The sequence below is a fragment of the Paramisgurnus dabryanus genome, chromosome 23 (assembly GCF_030506205.2).
Source record: "Paramisgurnus dabryanus chromosome 23, PD_genome_1.1, whole genome shotgun sequence".
Taxonomy (NCBI): Eukaryota; Metazoa; Chordata; class Actinopteri; order Cypriniformes; family Cobitidae; genus Paramisgurnus; species Paramisgurnus dabryanus.
In genome coordinates, this window is record NC_133359.1 from 22,917,136 (window position 1) to 22,938,727 (window position 21,592).

The window sequence follows — 21,592 nt, forward strand, 5'->3', positions numbered from 1 at the left end:
TTTGCAAGTGAGCTATAGTGTTGTGCTGAACTGTAAGACTGTTTTGCCAAATGATCTTAGAGTTTTGAAAATGTAATTTCTGTTTCAAGAAATGAGCCAAAGCAATTGAGAAAAACTGTAATACGATTGTGGAATAATCATCTGTTGTTTAACGGCCCCGCCGTTAATGCCAAAGTGGGCGGGTGAGCCGAAGTCTAACTAGCTAGCGTTGTTTGCGGGTCTACTACGATCCGGGAAGACCATCGTTGAGGCAACGCATCCGAGGCTCCCTTTGGGTTGCGTCTTAACCAGGTGGAAAGTGTGAACCTTATTCAATTCACCGAAGTGTGTGCTGTGCAGTGGGGTGAGTCTGTCTGTGACGTGTGTGCACCTGAAGTTTTGCAGTGTTTGCCGTGTCTCTTGTGTCTGCACTTGCCCCAGGTACAGAAGGCCCATGTGAGACCAACGTGAGTTACCGTAGCGGTGGACCCCACCTCTATTATTGTCTGCTAACCCCAGCCAACGGATGTGAACTGTGCTGCTGATTGAGGTACCGTGTTGAGCATTATAGAGCATAATCTATCGCCAGAAGGGACGTTGCGAATGTAGTATGAGGGACTAACTGCTGTGTGTGTATTCTATGGTGGCTGTGTAAACTGAGCCGTCCACCCCCCCCCACGGTCTAAATCTTCACCAGCCTCTAGGAGGAAGGGAAGAGGACGTGTCCGCTACGAGGATGAACGTAGGACGGCTACTTTCCCCCTTAAGCCCAGTCATCGAGGAACTACCAGTTCTATTTCGCCTCTCAAGCCACCATTGTGACGCAAGTGGTAAACCCCCCCCCCCTTTCACCTGTGTCCCGGAGTCTAGAGGTGATGATTCTGATTTCTACTCATTGTCAGAGATACTTACCTGCTCCCCTAGCTTAAGCTATACTCACCTTGAAGAGCTCGTAAACTAAACCAAGGGCCTGTAATTTCCAGAGATACTTACCTGCACTTTTAGCTAAAGCTATACTCACCTTGAAGAACTCGTAAGCCGAACCAAGAGCCTGTAATTCCCAGAGATACTTACCTGCACCTTTAGCTAAAGCTATATTCACCTTGAAGAACTCGTAAGTCGAACCAAGGGCCTGTAATTCCCAGAGATACTTACCTGCACCCCTAGCTAAAGCTATACTCACCGTGGAGAACTTGTAAACCAAACTAAGAGCCTGTACTTGCGAGTGATATTTACCTGCACCCCTAGCTAAAGCTATACTCACCTTGAAGAACTCATAAGCCGAACCAAGAACCTGTAATTCCTAGAGATACTTACCTGCACCCCTAGCTAAAGCTATAATCACTGTGAAGGACATGTAAGTTGAACTAAGGGCCCGTGATTCCCAGAGATACTTATCTGTACTCCTAGCTACAGCTATACTTACCTTGAGAAACCTGTAAGCGAAGAAGAGTGTGATAGACAGAGCCACCTACCTGCGGTCCGCATCTAGGAGCCAAGAGCCCGGGAAAGCCTCCTTGCATTGGACCCGAGGGAACGCGCCTCTGTGAGGCTCAGGTTATTATTATTCATCGAGTGTTTCTATTTCTGCCTTCAGGAAAAGAGAAGGGCGCCACGGGATCAAGTTACATCACAGGAGGTGAACAGAGGCGAAGGAGCTCCGTCCTGTTCTTTCCCTGCAAATACCTGCCTGGCTGGCCCTCTTTCCCCACTCTCTGGACCTCCGTCTTCTCCTGGAGGAGAGAGAGAGAGAGAGTTATTTTAAATTCCCTTTCCCCATTCCCCACTCATTTTAATTAAATTAATAAAGATTGTTTTATATTTTACTCATCTTCTCGTGTGGTTGGTCATTGGGGTGCTTTTGGGACCTCCTCGAGGTGGAACCTAGAGAGTGGCGTGACTCACATAGTCTGTGGTCCGCTCCGGCTTGTGACACCTATGTAGCTCTGTACCTCAAATTGGGTTTAGTATCTGTGCCTGATTAAAAGAAAATAAAGATGGCTTGGCTTTTAATAGATTACCCATCAGTCTGTGTTAATATGTGGTGTAAATGTTTTTATATTGCAGGTTGCATATTTAAGTATTTATATATTTTGGATGTACATATACTGTATTTAACCCCATATATGTTCATACATTGAATGTACACATATTGTTTTTATTTTCAATAAATATGTACATATACTTCCATCTAATTTTAAATATATGTAAAACATTTTCCAAAATATATCAAACAGATAACTACGTATATTTTCCATGTAGTTGTACATATATTTGAAATATATTCTACAATATAGTAAACATACATGCGACACTGTATCTGTACATATATTGTTAATACATGTTCCCGACATATATTTCACATATTTTCCATCTTATTTTACATATATTTAAAATGTATTCCACAATATATCGAACACATATCTACATATATTTCATGTATATTTCCATATAACTTTACATATATTTGAAATATATTCTTCCATATAACTTTACATATATTTGAAATATATTTTTCCATCCTCTCTGGGGATTGCCACCTTGTCGTGGTAGAGAGGCTTGTGTGGTCCCATGATCCCAAGAGCAACGCCGTCTGGAGTTATGCTCCTGGTAGGGTCACCCATGGCGGTAAGGTCAAGGGGGAGGCCCCTGACAAAGAGCAATCCATCCAATCCATCCAACCAAGACCTCAACGGTGGAGCAGGCGGAGGATGACAGCTGGCCTTATGGGAGCGTCACAACGGCTGGGAAGGCGGATGAAGGCTGCAGCAGAAAAGGGTCCCCAGTCGTCTTGGATTCCATGCCACTGGATTCTGACCCTTCCTCTGTCAAGGATCGTGTGGTGGCTGTTTGTGCAACAGTCTCCCCACGTTAAACAAAATCACGCACAGGCGTCCTCCATGGGAAACCACCCTAACATCCGGTTTAAGTCCTATGGCGAACAGAATGTGGCGACGGGGGCAGGATTGTGAGATCTGGAAGCCCTTAGTCACAAACTGGCACATTAGGCGGTGCGTGCTTGATTCAGTCGCTGGGCTCTTGGAATGAGGCAAAAAGAGCCCTCCGGCAGCTGCACCCACGACTGAGCAGCCCTTTTTAGGATCCACTCTGCTCACCCCACATGGGGAAGGGGCTAGAAAAGGTGCCCTAAAAATAGCCTGCCTCAAATCTCCTGACTGGATTACCGCATCCAGAGGGATCACCATTTGCGGTCAGAAACATAAAACAATGAACTTTGGAACTTGGAATGTGCGCACACTGATGGATAGTGCAAGCAGTGATAGACCAGAGAGAAGAACCGCAATCATTGCTAGAGAACTGAGAAGATGCCAAATTGACCTAGTTGCCCTTTCCGAAACCCGACTGGCAGATGAAGGACAACTGAAAGAAGAGAAGGGTGGCTACACTTTCTTCTGGAAAGGAAAAGCTGTTGACGAGCCCAGGATCCATGGTGTTGGAATTGCCATTAGGAATCAGCTCATCAACCACCTCCTTGAACTCCCTGTGGGGATCAGTGAGCGTCTCATGACCATCCGTCTGGTGCTTGACAACAACCAGATAGCAACAGTTGTGAGTGCCTATGCCCCTACTTTAGACTCTGAAGAGGATGTAAAAGAGGCCTTCTACTCCTGCTTAGACAAGACACTGTCGAGAATCCCCAAGGAAGATAAGATTATACTACTTGGAGACTTCAATGCCAGGGTTGGCAGGGATCAACACCTCTGGAAGGACACTATAGGAAAGGAAGGCATCGGGAACATCAATTCTAATGGAGTTATGCTTCTCAGCATGTGTGCGAAGCATAGTCTTATCATCACTAATACTCTCTTTCGCCAGAAAAACAAACTTAAGGCCTCTTGGAGACACCCCCGCTCCAAACAGTGGCATCTCATTGACTATGTCATTGTACGAATCAGGGACCGCCGTGACGTTAATATCACAAGGGCCATGGTCAACACTGATAACTGCTGGACAGACCATCGCCTTATCCGCTCTAAAATGTTAATTAGACTTAAGAGGAAGAGGAGAATGCAAAAAAAGCAGATCCGACCACGACTGAACCTTGACAGCCTTGATGAAACCGCCACCCAGCAGCAACTTCAGGCCTCTCTTGGGGAAAGCCTTCAACAGAAATACCCTGATGACATGGATGGGCACTGGAATCTGCTAAAATCTACCATCCTTGCCACTTGCAAAACCATTCTTGGGTACAAGTCCAGAAAACACCAGGACTGGTTTGATGAGAATGACACAGAGATCAAACAACTCATCTCCAAGAAAAGGAAAGCCTTCTGTGCCTGGCAAAATGATGTAACTTGCAAGGCCAAAAGGTTGACTCACTCCAGAGCCAAGGCAGATGTCCAGAGTCGGATAAGGGAGCTAAAAAACTCTTGGTGGACTGAAAGAGCTATCGAAATCCAGAGAATGGCAGACTCTGGTGACACCAGAGGTTTTTTCAGTGCTACCAAGGCCATCTATGGTCCAAGCTGCCATGGCCTAAACCCCCTGCGTACAAAGGAAGGTCAGAAGTTACTGAAGGACAACGAGTCTATTAACGCCCGATGGAAGGAGCATTTCCAAGTACTCCTAAACGGGGTCAGCTCAACTGAAGTTGACATTATCAAACACATCCCCCAAAGACCTATTAGAGAAGACATGGGGGACCCTCCAACTATAACAGAGGTTCAAAATGCCATCAGGAGCCTTAAGAACAACAAGGCTGCTGGTCCAGATGGTATCCCAGCTGAGATCTTAAAGGAGGGTGGACTAGAACTCTTGTATCACATTCATGCCCTACTACTCAAAGTCTGGGAAAAAGAAGAACTTCCCTCAGAGCTCAGGAATGCTCTAATAGTGACTATATTCAAGAAGGGTGACAAGGCTGAATGCGGAAATTACAGGGGTATCTCACTCCTGTCAACGACAGGTAAAGTCCTTGCTCGTGTTCTTGCAAACCGACTACTACCACTGTCAGAGGAAATACTCCCAGAATCACAATCTGGCTTCCGTCCATCCAGAGGTACAGCAGACATGATTTTCACAGCGCGGCAACTACAGGAAAAATGCCGTGAACAAAGGCAGCCCCTGTACATGGCCTTTATAGACCTGACAAAGGCTTTTGATATGGTAGACCGCCACGCTCTGTGGAGTATACTATCAAGGTATGGTTGTCATGACAAGTACATCAGAATACTGAGACTCCTACATGATGGCATGTCAGTCACAGTACTCAGCAATGGTGGCTCTGAGTCTGAGCCCTTCACAGTGGAAACAGGAGTTAAACAGGGATGTGTTATTGCTCCCACCCTGTTTGCCATCTTTATTGCCGCCATACTCCACCTCATGGGTGAGGAGCTGCCACAGGGGATTCCAATCGTGTATAGAACTGACGGCAGACTCTTTAACCTTAATAGGTTCAAGGCCAAGAGTAAAATCATACACACCACCGTTACAGAGCTTCAGTACGCGGATGATAACGTCATTGCTGCACACTCCGCAGAAGACCTTCAGGGCATTCTGAATGCTTTTGCCAAGGCGTACAGAGCCCTGGGCCTAAAACTAAACATCAAGAAGACCCAGGTCCTATATCAACCTCCACCCAACCAGTCAGCAACCCAGCCAACCATAAAAGTGAATAACACCACACTTGAAAACGTGGACCACTTCCCTTACCTCGGCAGCTTTCTTTCCACTAAAGCTGACATAGACTCTGAGGTTAACCACCGGCTGAGTTGTGCCAGCGGAGCCTATGCCAGGCTCAGAAAAAGAGTTTTCGAAGACAGAGACCTATCTGTCCAAACAAAACTCCTGGTCTACAGAGCTGTTGTCCTCCCCACCCTGCTGTATGGAGCAGAGTCGTGGACCACATACAGCAGGCACCTGAGAGCCATGGAACAATACCATCAACGATCCTTGCGAAAGATTCTGAGGATCAGTTGGGAGGACAGACGCACCAACATCAGCGTCCTGGAGGAAGCAAACATGACCAGCATCACCACCACAATAATGCAGTACCAATTACGATGGACAGGCCATGTCATTCGCATGCCCAATACACGTCTTCCTAAACAAATTTTGTACTCTCAGCTAAAGGAAGGTAGTCGAGCAACAGGGGGGCCGAAGAAACGTTTTAAGGACAACATCAAGGCCATTCTGAAGAAATTCAACATTACATCGAGCAACTGGGAAAACATTGCACTAGATAGAAGCACCTGGAAAAATTCCTTGCAGGATGGTGCAGCACATCATGAAATAGAACTTCGTCGTGCCGCAGAGACAAAGCGACAGCTTCGCAAGGAGAAAGAAGAAAAGGCTCAACCACCATCAAAACTCACTACCTACCCCTGCCCACACTGCACCAAAGTATGCAGATCCCGCATTGGCCTTTATAGCCATCTGAAGAACCACAAGTAGACCCAAAAGAGAGGACAGTCATACTCGATTCGAGTGACCGCCGATGATGATTCTTCCATATAGTAAAAATATATGTGACACTATATCTGTACATATATTGTTAATACATTTCCGCATATAAATCAAAATACAATATTGCAGATATTTATAAATATAATAATGAATATATTTTTAAATATATAAACACATATATTATATCCATGTACAATATATTGAAAGTGGCAATAATTCGTATATTTTGCAATATACTGCAATATATTACACATATATAGAATATATAAACCATCAATATATTATTCCATGTATTGCCAATATATAATATATTGAAAAATGGAAAGTAAAATAATATATTGCAATATATTACAATATATTTCAAGTAATATATTGGTAAATATAGTTTCCTTTCATAAGGGGTGTGTGTGTGAGTGGGGGGGGGGGGGTTGCAAGGCATCATTATAAATGACTGCATATCACTCCACAAGTAGTCTATTTATTTGTCATGAACCTCATTCAAAGCGAGCTCACCAAAGAGCTTGCAGTTGGATCTCCGGCGTGGTGTTGGCTGCAAATAAAAAAAATCATGCGTTTGCCTACAAATAGTATGAGAGGAACACATCTTTCACTCTTAACCAAACTAACAAACTAGCCAATCAGTAGTAGAATAGGTGGGGTCTTTTAGGTGTGGCTGAGATCCAGCTGCAGATGCCGCGCAGCTGCAGATAAGTCATAACAAGTTAACGTTGTCAGCAGGATGAAAAGTATATAGCCTAAGACGACCTAATTGATAAAGGACTTAAATCATTGGCGCTGGACATGGATAGAAGGAATAGGCAGAGACAAACAGCATTTTAAATTAAGAGAACCAGCCAGGTGTTTGCTGCTTTGACAAAACTTTAAATCCATTTAAAATCAGGCTATGCCGGTAATCTTCAAATCTTTTATCCAATTATAGAGTCTTCCCCGTATTCCTATATGCTCCAGCTATATCAGCAAACCTTCCTTCCATTACATATCATACTGTATGCGTTCTATACATTAAAAAACTGCAACTATACCGTTTTTTATTTATTTATTCAAAAGTGTACTCCTTTGTTTTTAATCAGTTTGAGCCAGTGTCTCTTGCTTGTTTAAAAGAAATTATTGACTAAATTAATCCACCTGTTTGCCCCACAGACATTATCAGTGTTGGGGGTAACGCATTACAAGTAACGCGCATTACGTAATAATATTACTTTTCTGAAGTAATGAGTAAAGTAACGCATTACTTTATAAATGTACACATAAATATTTGAGTTACTTTTTTAAAAAAGTAATGCGAGTTACTTTTCAGTTTAATTAAAAATAAAAATAAAATAATTTACTGAATTAAACTGAACATATTTACGTAGAATTACGCACTTTGTGCCCATGACCAGAAACAGTTTGAGTCAGAAACGGAGATCAAGCCTCAGCCAAGTAAGAAAAAGTAATGCAAAAGTAACTTAAAAGTAATTTAAGCATTACTTTCCATGAAAAGTAACTAAGTAACGCAATTAGTTACTTTTTTGGGGAGTAACTTAATATTGTAATGCATTACTTTTAAAAGTAACTTTCCTCAACACTGGACATTATTCACATAGTTTTCCTGAAAAAGGGGTTTGAAACTCTTGGCCCTAAAACACAAATGATTATAAATAGTAGTCTCACTAATAGAGTTGTATGCCTACATTTTAAACAAGCAATAGTGAAACCACTGATTAAAAAAACTAACATGAATTCATTGGTTCTTGCTAATTTTAGACCCATTTCAAAACACCTGTTTCTTTCCAAAATATTGGAAAAAGTAGCTGTTTAATCAGTTATTGTCCTTTCTAGACCTGCGTTGCTTGCAGGAAATGTATCTGGTTTTAAATCACTTCACTGCACAGAAACGGCCCTGTTAAAAGTTTATAATGATTTATGATTGGCCACTGTCGCAGGTAACTATGCTGTGATTATGCTGTTAAATCTCACTGTTGCATTTGGCACCATAGATCACAATATACTGATCTCTCGCCTTGAGCATGGTGTTGGTATTAAGGGTTCCGCGTTACAATGGTTTAGATCTTATCTGGATGAAAGAACTTTCTTGGTACGTCTTGGAGAATTTGTGTGCTTTACTGCATCTCTTGTATATGGAGTCCCCCAGGGTTCCATTCTTGGACCGATTTTCTTTTCTTTATATATATTACCTTTAGGATCCATTTTTAGGAAACATGGCATCTCGTTTCACTGTTATGCAGATGACTCGAAACTCTATCTGCCTTTGAGATTAAACGATTCCAACTCTGTGGCACCTTTGTTGAGATGTCTTGAGGATATTTAATCCTGTAGAGCCTCCAACTTCTTAAAGTTTAATCAACTGAAACCATTTCATTTGTACTGGTGATACCATTAATATCCCTGATGTAGATCTGGTTGACTTAAAGTCATTTGTGAAGCCTGTTGTAAAAAACCTAGGTTTTTTAATGGTGTTTTTATCAGCTAAGGCAATTATCTAAATCAAGTCATTTGTAGGTGTTGGGGAGGCAGGTCTATTAATGGGGACACGCAAACGAGAACACATTACACCTATTTTGGCTTCCCTTCAATGGTTGCCTGTTCATCTGAGAATTGATTTCAAGAATTTACTTTTTAAATCATTAAATAACATTGCTCGTAAATATCCCTCTGATCTATTACACCCATATGCTCCATCCAGAGCACTTGGGTCTTCTGGGCAACTACTTCTAGTCTTCCCAATGCAAGATTAAAAAGCAGATGTGACCGTGCCTTTGCAGTAGGAGCCCCGAACCTTTGGAATAATTTGCCTTTCTACATTAGGCAGGCACCTTCACTTTCTGTTTTTAAATCACATTTAAAAACATATTTGAATAGCATGGCATATAACCCAGTATGAGAGCTATGTGTTAGGAGTATTTAAGTGTCTTACTAATCACTATTGTATTAATAGCATTTGTATTTATTATTTTTTATGCTTTTTAGTTCTACTGTTTATTTTATATTGTATGTACAGCACTTGAACACCTGTTGTTATATGAAAATGTGCTCTATAAATAAACTTTGATTTGACTTAATTTGATTAAAGCTTTCCTTATATCTGATTCCAAATATGTTATAAGTCAAATTAGCTTTCTCATCTGTCCCATGATATCTTTATCCCAGAAGCAGCCATGCTGAATAAATTTGTTTTGTACAGAGACATTTACATTTATTTACATTGACACATTTGGCAGAAACCTGTTCACAATATTGTACACATATTTTTATTAGCATGTGTGTTTCCCTGGGCTCAAACCCATTGTGTTTGCGGAGTTATAACCACATTTTATTGCGGAGTTATAACCATTTATGTGTAAAAAACAAAAAAATGTAAAGTATTTTTTTGCAATTTTTGGCCATTTCTGATGGAAATTTTAATATAATGCCAATTGAGTTTTTTTCCGAAGGTAATGCATTGTCCTATGGTGTTTTCGAGTCGATCAGAATAACACTCGCACAGATATTTGTGCATGTTTTTTAAGTGCTATTTTGCTGTGCAGTGCTAACTGTAAGGCGAATTCTGGAATGTTTGGTATCGTTGGACTCGGCGACTACTCAAGACTCCAAGGAAACAAGTCACGTGAGAATATGTCAATCACAGCCAAAGTTATAAGCGTGTAGAACATTTGTATTACCACTAGGGGGCGCTGCAACAAAACTGGGCATGCCCCTTCAGTTCCTGACTGGCATCACAAGTAACAAGTGTCGTTTTTTTTTTTGTTGACACGGTTTATGGAAACGGATTGACGAATCGACACAAATTTTATGACTTTTTGCATTGAGTGTCTGTAGATGCTACATAGTGATTTTCTTGACAATCGGGCAAAAGCTCTAGGACGAGTTCGCCAAAGAAGGTGAAACAAGAATTTTGGACTTACGAATCAAAAGTTATAGGCAAAAACGTAAGTGCAACTTTGGACTATTGGTGGCGCTAGCGGGTTAGAGATAAAGACTCCAAATTTGCTGTGGAGACTTTTTGGACTTTTATGGGCTGCCATAGATTGCAATGGCGAAAGAAGAAAAATCGGAAGAAGAATAATAATAAGAAAACTAACGGATACAATAGGGGTCTTTGCCCATTCTGGGCTTGACCCCTAATTAGCATATCAGTAAATTCACTTCAAAGGGCAGATCCAAAAATGGAGCAAGATAACAAGCAGGTAGCATAGGATGATGTCACTTCCTCACTTCGCACCACGTTTATTTATTTTATTTATTACTTTTTTATTTCTGCATCCCCACTTGAAACAGGTGTTTCTCATTTCTCCTGTCACCCAAAACAGATTACAGAAACAAAACAACAATGAAAAAAAACCACACACCCTTACACTATAACACTGTCTGACACCAACATGCAAATAAGGTGAGAACTGACCTTTCATTTTGTCCAAGTTTGTCCACAATAGAGCTCCTGCAGTTGACTTCTCGCAGCCTAAACTCTACCCTTTTGGTAGGCAATCGTAGAGCGCTTGATAGTGTAGCATTGGTATCAATAGTGGTTGAAAAATTATTTGAAACCAGACTGTTTATACCTTACTATCCTTACTATTTTAACATGTTGTATAAGAGTTCTATGTTTAACAGTAACCCTGAAATGACCTAAAAGAGTTAAAAACGTGGAAATTTACTGGGCTGATACATGTTAAAAGCAGAGGTGGACACTACTTGAGAATTTAAGTTACATTTTACAAGCGTCTGTGCTTTATCAGATTGTTGGTCTTGGGAAAAAATACTTTACTTAACTAAAAAATGTTCACTACATTTTAAAGCATATAATCATATTGTGTATTGCTTTTATATTGCATAATAAAATTGATTTAATACCTAATTACATAAAATTGTGTACTTTTACTTTTCTTGAGTAAAAGTACGAAAGTCCTTTTTACTTAAGTAAAAGTAAAAAAAATACTAGATGTTTAATGTACTAAAATATTAAATATAAACCAAAAACTTGAAATTATGAAATGTAGTGAAGTAAAAATTTTGGTAATGTGCTTGGGAATGTATGTTTTCCAAAGAAATACTTATAAAGAAATACAAATACTTGAAAATTTACTTTTATGTAGAAAGTAAAAATACTTAAGTAGTGTTTGCTTCTGGTTAAAAAGCATTATAGGGATCTGTTATGTTTCATCTAGTGGTGACGTCCGGACCTCTATACACAATAAGATGGAAATGAAATATGAAAATAACTTTCAAAGGAAATAAACCACTGATGTGCTGAAGAGCAGTTATCATGTAATCGGATATGCAGATACAGATACAGACAGAGACACAGCAGATTCAAACACAACAACATCAAAAGTAAGAACAACTTACATTCTCATTTCTATTTTAAATATACTTTTGGCGTGACACTGTTGTGATTGCTAAAATAATTTTCCTAAAGTGTGTTAAAATTGTTTTTGTTTATAAGTTAAATTGTTTATGTTGGCATGAGATATATAGTTAATACCAGTCAAGATGACTTGCAATATGTGTTAAGCCACTTGTAGCAAGGGTGCTTAAACGTTTCCATATCTTACAAATATTACATATGTTGGAGAAAATGTATTTTCTTATTACATATTATGTATTTCTTATGACATAATTGGATGTTTTATGTTATCATTTATGAATGTATAATCCTTGGTTTAGATTTATGAATATATAATCATTTGCTTAGAATTATATTAAGTCTGTCTAGATACTTAGAAGACTGCCAAGGTAAAATAGTGCGTACAATGTTCTTTTGTTATCATATGACCTTTGGTAACTGCATCATCAAGTTACTATCTTGTTTTTGGTAAAATGTAGTCAATACTATTTCTTTAGACTTAGCAAAATGTGTGATGTTGTTGCAATTATGAAAGTCTGTGAGGTTCGACCTTCGGAATGAACCGGGTGAACCAGTGATTAAATCCTAAATAAATACAGTCCTGCAGGAGGAACAATTTGAGAGACAGTTGAATGTTTCCTGATGAGACATCTCAATCTGGGTTCTCCCTGCAGATTATTATAACCTCATTCGTGGTCTGAGTGTGTCTTATTTTTGTTAAGGTTCGTAAATATTTTAAACCTGACATTTTGGTCCTTCGAGCCGGATTCCAACACATCCAGTGATCAACAGTGGAGGAGACACGCCGAAGCCCGTCGACGGCCGAGTTCTAGGAATTCGAAGAAAGTCCTGGGTGGTGAAAATTCCTTGCCAGGCCGGCATTTAGGTCTCCTCGGCTGGTGATTTCGGGATTGACGGAATCTGAAGCTAAGAAGACGACTCAGACGCAGTGAATGGGGTGAGTTTTCTGATTGGTACTTTAATTTGTTATTTACCATAAGAAAGGGGACAGCTGAATCGGTTTGAGTCCTACAGTGTCGCCCAAGAACAGAATTGTGGGTTCGAGTCCCCAATGTCTGTTGGACAGTTGAATTGAGTGGGTTCCAGTCCCCCAATAACTGTCAGTCAGCTGAACTGAGGGTTCGAGTCCCTCAGTAGCTGAAGGGGATCCTGGGGATCGCCCTAAAGAGTTTACCAATTTGTGTATAAACAAAAATTTTTTTATTTTGGTGTATGCTTTGTGTATTGTGCGGTTTTGAATTTGATGTGCTGAAGCGGTTGTGTTGTTATATGATATTGTTTTGTATGTGATGTGCTGAACAATTGTTTTGTTGCGTTATATTGTGGTGTGTATATAAAATTATATACTGTGAATTTACCCAGTGCACTGAAACAGAGACAGGGAGAGAAACCCTGAAGGTTCAAAACAACCAATTGATTAAACGCTGAAGTAAGCACGCTGTGTAAACAAGCAGAAGGTGTTGTGTAGAATTCCCCTGGGGAGAGAAAAGAAAGAGAGAAAGAATCGTTGAAGTTTTGTTGTTGAACTTTTAGTTTTCCAAGATGGGAAATTGTAGTAGTGTTTGTGCTAAAAAGGAGTTAGAAGGAGATGAAAAGTATATGTATGGTAAAGAAAGTGAAAATGTGAAGTATGCTAAGAAATGGAGAAAGAATTATCAGTGGTCAGGAAAATTGAATGTAGACGAATGTAGGTCATTGGTGGAAAAGTTAGAAATGAAAGCAGCTTTTAAAACAGGGAAAAAGAGAAAAACGGCAGAGAAGGAAATAGCGGTTGCCCGAGAATGGTTTGACGAGAGTGTTAAAAGGCAAAAAGGACGGGAGAAAAGAGAGGATAGGAAGAAAAAGGAAGAAGAGATATTTTCTGTGTGTAGACAGGAAGATAATGAAACTACTCTAGGAGCAAGGCCAACCCCTCCCCTACCTGCCCCTCCTTTACTTCCCCTGCCACAAAACGAAAACCCACAAAACAAAAACCTAGAATTAATTCCTGCAGTTCCCATAGCAGCCTCTAATGTCCCTGTAGCAGCCCCTGATAACAGTACCCATCCCACTGCCCAAACCGGTCCTCCCCCATATCATGGACTGTATGACCCTGCCAGAGAAGCACTTAATGCAGCAATAAAGACACTTGAAGAAATAATCACTACAGACCCCAACCTTCCTAGCCCACCCCTTACTAGGTCAAAGGCGAAAACAAGTAGTTCTGTTGAGCCCGAGACAGAAGCATACCCTATGATTCAGGTAGCAAATCCCAATATAGGTGCAGGCCAACCCCAACATGTCTTAGTTTACAGGCCATGGACGGCTATTGAATGCCAAGGAGCTGTAGAAATGTTACCCCCTTACAAAGAAGACATAGAAGAGTTTATTGAGCAAGTAAAACAGATGAGAAACACATATTATCTGAATGGCCATGAGATGGTGCAAGCTTTACAGGCTGCATTAAAAATTGACTGGGGAAAGGTCAGAGGAGATTTCACAGGGAGAAGTGCAAATGGAGATGTAATAGCTCATAATGATGCAAACCTTGAGAATCTTTTGATCCCTGTATATGAACGCATGAGAACTACATTTAAGAGAAAAGCAAATTATGGTGCTTTGGCAGCTGTAAAACAGAAAGACAATGAGTCAGTTGATGATTTTGCTGTACGTTTTGAGAAAGAGTTCAAAGTGCACAGTGGCATTAAACCAGATGATGAAGAGCCGTATCAGCAGCAATTAAAAAATGCCCTTATGCAAGGTTACAGGTCCGAGATATCAGGTTTCATTCGGAAACATTTCGTGACCTTTGATACAGCTAACCTAAATGAGCTAAAAAATTGGGCTAGACATGCAGAGAAAGTCTCACATAATAAAAAGAAAAAAACAGTCACTGTGTATATGTCTGATACCCTTTTGAGTGATGCCTTTTTCCAAGAACCCCAAAGAGGTCACGGAAACCCCAGAGGAAGGGGAAGAGGCAGAGCTAGGGGTAGAGAGCAATTTCAAAGACATTACAGATCAGAAAAAGACGATACATGCTGGCAATGTGGTAGAGTAGGACACTGGGCGAGAGACTGCCCAGCGCCCAGAGGTACAAGAGCAATTTTACCTCCTCCCCCAGAAAACAATGCTTACCAAGGGGCCCCAGATTTAGCATGACTAAATGAACCCATTATTGATTGTGCAGCAGCTATACAAATGATGAGCTCAATGAATTTTAGGCCTGAGGTTGAATTAGTGGTAAATGGACAAAAAATCACTTTTCTTTGTGACTCAGGAGCATGTAAAACTGTGTTAAGAGATTCAGTTCCATCCTTAACAGCATCTATGGATAGCATTTTAGTAAGATCTGCTAATGGACAATTACAGAGAAAGATTATATCAAATAATCTTCATTTCAGAGACAGTAAAAACAACAAAGACATTTATGCCCCTGTAGTGATATCACCACAATGCCCAGTGAATCTGTTGGGAAGAGATTTGATGTCGAGACTAGGCATTAGCCTAGTCCCTGTGAGGGGGGGCATGAAAGCAATTTTTGCCTCCATTACAGTTAAAGATACATATGACAAATCTCAGCTAAATTATTATTACACCCTTGATGTAATAAACCAACAGAAAGCACAAAGTCTTCTGCAGAAAGTGATGTATCACATGACTGCTGCAGAGGATGTTTTGACCCCTGATCAGTTACATGTCACCATGTGGTATGATAGTAAGGGTACGATTGATAATGAGTATTGGACTCTGTTAAATACCCTAGAAAGGCAAGATGTACAGCTACAGTGTGTTTATACAGATTATGAATCCCTCGCAGTGATAAAAGTTTTGTTATCTGTGGGAGCTCAGAATTTGTATAAAATACCATCAAAACCTCACATGTCGATAGCAAAACCATGCAGAATGAAATGGCAAATGTTAGCTGGTGTGGTAGAACAGGCTGAAACCACATATGATTGGGTACCTACTGGTACCCCTGGACAGTGTTATAGTGCATCATTAAAGTTGTATAGAAATGAGATGTTACAGCTCATAGAGGTACAACCAGCACTGCATCAAGATAAGGTGATGAGTGTATGAGTGATGTTGACAGAACGGGATGAGGCAGATTTGCAGCAAGTCCCTGACACCTTGTGGACAAAAAGTGCAACTGACGTAGGGAGATTAACCACTGCCCTACCTGTAGTAATTAAAGCAAAGTCTGACTGGAGACCCCGTATAAGACAATACCCCTTGAAACCTGATGCTATTAAAGGAATAACACCAGTAATAAAAGATTTAATAAAAGCAAAAGTGATTAGGGAATGCACTGATTCAATACTAACGAATGGCGAATGGTACAAGATTTAAGAGCCATTAATCAAGCAGTGCAAACTAGAGCCCCTCTAGTCCCCGACCCCCACACTCTTTTAAATCAATTAAACCCAAACAGCAAAGTATTTACAGTAATAGACATCAGTAATGCTTTTTTCTCTATTCCAATACATAGAGATTCCCAGTTTTGGTTTGCTTTCACTTTTCAGGGAAAAACATATACCTACAATTCAATCCCACAGGGCTTTTCTGAGAGCCCCACAATTTATTCACAAGCAATTAGTAGTTGTTTAGCTCAATTTCATCCACCGTGTGAAAGTCAAATTTTAATATATGTAGATGACATCCTTGTAGCCTCTGAGACAGAAGAACAGTGTAGAGCTGATTCAATAGCCTTGTTACAATATCTAGCCAAAACAGGCAACAAGGTCAAAAAACAGAAGCTTCAGTGGGTGAAACCGAAAGTAAATTATCTGGGCCACACATTAACAGCTGAAGGGAAACTGATACAGACACAGAGAAAAGAAGCTATTTTGAATGCCCCAAAGCCCAAAACCAAACAACAAGTAATGTCTTTTTTAGGATTATGCAACTATTGTAGAGCATGGATACCATGCTATGCAGAAAAAACCCAGCCCATGCAAGATTTAATTTATGGTAGAACAATGGCATTAGCTGACAATGTTGAATGGACATCAGAAGCAGACTTGGCTTTTGAAAAGATTAAACAGGAACTGGTTTCATCCGCAGTATTGGCATTACCGAATTACAGCAAACCTTTCATACAAACTGTTGATTGTAGAAAAGGTTTTATGGCTTCGGTACTTTTACAGGAACATGGCACTAAGTTGAAACCAGTAGCATTTTATTCCAAGAAATTAGATATGGTAGCATCAGCCCTGCCACCATGCGTGAAGGCAGTTTGTGCTGCGGCATTGGCAGTAGAGGCGTCAGCTGAAATCATTTTATTTCATCCCCTGACACTTTTGGTGCCACATGCTGTGGACATTCTGTTGTTACAAACCAAGATGCAGTTTTTATCACCTGCACGTCATTTATCATGTATAACAGTGTTGATTTCCCAACCACACATTGTTATAAAGAGATGTAATACATTGAACCCAGCTACGTTGTTGCCCAACGAAAACGATGGGGAACCTCATAGTTGTACTGAACAAACTGATCAATTGGTTTTGCCCAGACCAGATTTACAAGACACCCCTTTAAATGAAGGACAGGTTTGGTTTGTAGATGGTTCATGTTATAAAGATAACACTGGAAAGACTATTACAGGATATGCAGTAGTCAGTAAAGACCAAGTAATTGAGGCAAAACAGTTGCCCAACACACACTCAGCACAAGCAGCTGAAATAATAGCATTGACCAGAGCATGTCAACTGGCTAAAGGCCTATCGTTAACAGTCTGGACTGATAGCCAATATGCTTTTTCAACGATATTTCATTTTGCAAAACAATGGGAAAGACGAGGCATGAAAACCTCAACGGGAAAACCCGTAACACACGCATCCCTTTTACAACAACTGTTGGATGCGATACACCAACCACAGAAAATAGCTATATGCAAATGCAGAGCCCATACTAAAGGCAAAGATGAGATTTCCCAGGGAAATCGGAAAGCAGATGAAACTGCGAAACAGGCAGCCACAGGTCTTTTTGGTATAACTGATATCTATGTTGAAAAACAATTGTTGGATCATGAAGTCCTTAGAGACATGCAGAATGCAGCCCCACAAAAAGAGCGAGACTATTGGCAGACTCAGGGAGCTGTAAAATCAAATGATGACATATGGTACATAGGAGATAAGCCCATCCTACCCAAAGCATTGTTTAAAGCAGCCGCAACTGTGACACATGGAGTTTCTCATGTGTCAACAGGGGGAATGATGAGACTAGTAAAGGAGCATTTTGTAACCTATGGATTTAATTCTTACTCAAAAAATTTTTGTAAGGCATGTACAATTTGCATAAAACATAATGCACAGGGAAACATCAGAATAACAAGAGGTAGATTTCCAGAACCAGAATACCCTTTTCAACATATTTGCATGGATTTCATTGAATTGAATCAGAGTGGTCCATACAAATATTGCTTGGTTCTGATTGATGTTTTTTCACGTTGGATCGAAATAGTTCCCTCCGCAAAAGCAGACGCTTTAACAGTAGCTAAAGCCCTTTGCAAAAATATCATCCCAAATTATGGTATACCAGAGAAAATATATAGTGACAATGGACCCCATTTTGTAAATGAAGTAATTACATACATGGCAAAAAACTTGGATATTGTTTTAAAGAATCACTGTGCATATCATCCGCAAAGTGCTGGATTGGTGGAGAGATCGAACCAATCGATTAAAAATAAATTAAGGAAGATTATGGAAGAGACTAAAAGACCTTGGCCAGAATGCATTGATTTAGTAAAATTATACAGCAGGATAACACCAACTGTAAAAGGTCCCACCCCTTTTGAAATATTGTATGGAAGACAGTTTAGACTGCCTTTGTTAACGTCACCTTTGAAAGAAGCAGAAGAAGAACAAAATTTCAGTGACTATTTAAAAGCAATTTTCTCCCAACGAGAAGTGATACAAGCAAACATACTGCCCAAATCTCCTCCTTTCTCTGTGTTACAGGAAGCAGCTGTGAAACCAGGTGACTACGTATTTATCAAAGTCATCAAACGAAAAACCTGGTCCAGCCCAAAGTGGAACGGTCCCTATCAGGTCCTCATTACCACACCTACAGCAGTGAAGATTGCAGAAAGACCTTCGTGGATACATCTCAGCCACATCAAAAAACAATTGGTTTGTTCTGTTCAGGACAGTGAAGTCGTTGTTTAGTTAATCTAGGTAAGAGAAGTGTGGGTAAGTAAGTGGACCCGGAAGATTTTTTTTTTTTTGTGACCCCTGTTTATTTTTCACGGGAGCAAGGGAAGTTGAACCTAGAATATATAATAGCAATCATGCTGGTGTGTGAGGCAGACCCTGGTGGGACGAAGAGGAACAATGAAAGAAAGAGGAGAAACGGAGAGGAATGGAGTAGTCAAGAAAGAGGAATGGATCAACAGAATGGAAACTACCAGAACACCTACGAGATCAACATGTGGTATCGTTATGCGAAGTACGTCGCACGGAGTGGAAACCACACAAACTGCTACGTTTGTTCAAAGATGCCCAAGTCAGGAACGAATCCGCATGTGGAACCTGAACCGGTATTGAATACCAACGATTTGTTTCCTGAATGTTTGACATCTGCATATACACCATTACTTCTGAACGCCACTTTAAAGTATCGCCTGCCACCTCCAGTGGATTTAAAAACACTGACTTTTAAGAACCTTAAGATCCTGCCAGAAGATGTAAGTGTTAGAATGTATGGTCCTATTCATGTTTCACCAAGAATAAAGTTCATCTGTTATGAAAACACTCTAACGTTGGGTGTTGTCGACGGCTACCTTGGAAGAGTTCCGGAGCAGAACTGCCACATCATGTACACCCCTTGTACAACGAATCGCAAAGGAGATTTCAACGAGTCTGAGGCTAGGAAAGGAAGCACATGCACCGATTATTTCACCGCACCCGATGCCATGGGGACTAATCCCCAAACCAACTTCGTCTGGTTATGTGGACTGACCATATACCATTATCTACCAGTCGGGTGGACCGGAAGATGTGCCCCGGTACGGCCTACAGACCATTCATTTGTCATTACTGCTACAGAGGTACATCGTGGTAAGAGAGACATTTTCACAAAACATGATTCCATATGGGGAACGGACGTCCCCAACGACCACAAACTATGGACCAACGGACAGAAAGTGAGCCTCGCCTTGTTCCCTTGGCTGGGGACTGGAAAGCTCATGCTACGGATGGAGACTTTTGATTATAGGTTTGAACAGTTTGTTAATTCTACTCGAGCGGCATTGAAAGGCATTCGTGAGGAACTGACAGCCTTACGCATGATGGAACTTCAAGACCGTATGGTGCTTGACCAGTTGACCGCCTCCCTCGGAGGTGTTTGTCGGATTATCGGAGCGAGTTGTTGCAGTTTTATTCCTGCGAATGATGCCGATGGTGGAATTATTGAACAAGCCATCAACAATCTCACGAAATTGCGCGATGCCATGGAAAAAGACTATGTTACAGCTGAGGATATGACGCAATGGTTGTTTGGAGGGTCTTGGTGGGAGAAACTGTTGAAAATATTAGTTCCAATAATATCTGCTCTTTTGTTGATATGCATTTGTCTGACTTGTGTGATACAATGTGTGTCAAAAATGACAAAGAAAATGATTCAATCTGTACTTACTGATGAATATTTCTTGGGTAATATTTCAGATAGAGAAGACTATAAATTTGTTGTTCGAAAAACTACTAAAGTCTATGATGATACTGTGTAAAAGAAATTTAATTTTGTCTATTGATGAAGGTTTAATCCTAAAGTGCCTAAGCAGGTAACGGGTTACAACCCGAAGTAAAGACATTATAAATGATAAACAGGAGGGAATGTTGGAGAAAATGTATTTTCTTATTACATATTATGTATTTCTTATGACATAATTGGATGTTTTATGTTATCATTTATGAATGTATAATCCTTGGTTTAGATTTATGAATATATAATCATTTGCTTAGAATTATATTAAGTCTGTCTAGATACTTAGAAGACTGCCAAGGTAAAATAGTGCGTACAATGTTCTTTTGTTATCATATGACCTTTGGTAACTGCATCATCAAGTTACTATCTTGTTTTTGGTAAAATGTAGTCAATACTATTTCTTTAGACTTAGCAAAATGTGTGATGTTGTTGCAATTATGAAAGTCTGTGAGGTTCGACCTTCGGAATGAACCGGGTGAACCAGTGATTAAATCCTAAATAAATACAGTCCTGCAGGAGGAACAATTTGAGAGACAGTTGAATGTTTCCTGATGAGACATCTCAATCTGGGTTCTCCCTGCAGATTATTATAACCTCATTCGTGGTCTGAGTGTGTCTTATTTTTGTTAAGGTTCGTAAATATTTTAAACCTGACAACATATAATCCACTTCATCTGTGATAGAAAGGCAAACACAGCAAGTGCCCTGTCACCGAACCCTGTTTACTCTTTATGCTCTTGTCTTGGGTTACATATATCTGTTTGCCCTGCCTGACTAATGCTTGTTTACTGTGGTGACAATAAAACTGAATATGGATCCAACCTCGTCTCAAGCTTTGTTACAATTTGGACGAGTCTGTTTTTAGCTTTCATGGTTAAATAAACTTGCAAGGTCCCAGCTGACCAATAAGCAACATTAATTTTGTCCAGAAGAGTCCAATTTTTTGTATGTTTAACCCTTTAGAAATGGCACAGATGCTATATTTCAGACTTCTTCTCATTGGTGAGTACGTGTTTCTGGTTTATATTATGTTTGAAGTGTAATAAGATTTGAGTCTGTTTTAATGAAGAATCCATTTCTCTCTTTGATAGCTCTCTGTTCATTATCTGA